Below are 1,185 nucleotides of genomic sequence, written 5' to 3'. Positions count from 1 at the left end.
TAAAACAATATGTGTACTGTCTGTTTAATGAGAAACTATTTGTTCTGTAAACCTTCACCTGAGGTACTACTTAAAAAAGGAAAAAAAAAATCAGAATATATTGGCTTAAAGAACATATTTTTTGGTAATAAAAAAACAGTGAAAAAATCACTGCAATGGAAATGGAAAATGGTGGGGTAGATGGAAAGAAGACTATAAATATTAGAACATGGTTGTGAGATAGTCCAATAAAGAAAATAATCCCTAGAGGTTTAACATTAACAATATAAACAACAATTCATAATGGAAAAGACAAAAACAATTTTCAGAGCAGACACAGGAATCATATATGCCTTAAAATAAGATGCACAAAATTCCACTTGCAATCAAGAACCTACCTAGAATCCAAGGAAATAGCCTTTCATATTGGCTGTCAGTTTAAGAAATTGTATTGGGATTTATACTATAAAATGAATTAAATCTTAATTTAAGGTGAATGCTATTGGAATGAAAATACTATAAAATTATTTGCATTATGGGTAGCCACCTCTTTTTAAAAATTTTAAAGAGATACTTTGAGATCGCTATAAACCTAAAAAATTAAGAATAAAGTGACTATAAATACAGTTACTCTAAGTAGGTTTGTTAATCTAAATGTGCACATACATAACATTTAGAATTTTAGAAAAATGCAAACTGGGGTAATTTTAAAGTATGAATATTTTTCTATTTCTCCCAAAATTGGTCCAAGAAGGTCAGATGTGGCTGACCACACACGTATTCCCCTGCTCTAGGGTTGGGCACAGGGCTGGCCATTCTCAGTATTTGATCTACTAATGAATGATTACTTACCACTTGAGTGTTTGATACGAGCCACAGTAAAGACAGTCTACTGCATGACTCTTGCTGGAACAGTTGGTAATAATAAGTAACATGTATGCAATATTTACCAAATGCCAGGCCCTCTTCTAGACACTTCAGCTATATTAACTACATAATCCTCTTAATAACCTCTCTTTTAATGGACCTGAAGGTAGGTTGTAGAGATAGCCAGGGAACATTATGTGTCAAGTACCTAAATAGAAATAAAGCCTAAATAGAGGAGAGCTGCATGTTGAGATGGAAAAAGAGAGACAAGGTCCTGACAACATCATCAGAGCAACACCGCCCAGGTTGGCCTGAAATCAGTGTATCCTTTGCCTAAAC

General features: G+C 33.5%; 1 protein-coding gene across 4 annotated transcripts in view; it reads right to left on the bottom strand.

Moving 5' to 3' along the window:
• PCDH9 (protocadherin 9) overlaps positions 1-1,185 on the bottom strand; it is a 1,003,512-nt gene that overhangs the window by 789,221 nt on the left and 213,106 nt on the right. The window lies entirely within an intron of this gene.

This window comes from Trichechus manatus, unplaced genomic scaffold (assembly GCF_000243295.1).
Source record: "Trichechus manatus latirostris isolate Lorelei unplaced genomic scaffold, TriManLat1.0 scaffold00158, whole genome shotgun sequence".
In the NCBI taxonomy this organism is placed as follows: domain Eukaryota; kingdom Metazoa; phylum Chordata; class Mammalia; order Sirenia; family Trichechidae; genus Trichechus; species Trichechus manatus.
This window is presented reverse-complemented; position numbering and strand designations above follow the sequence as displayed.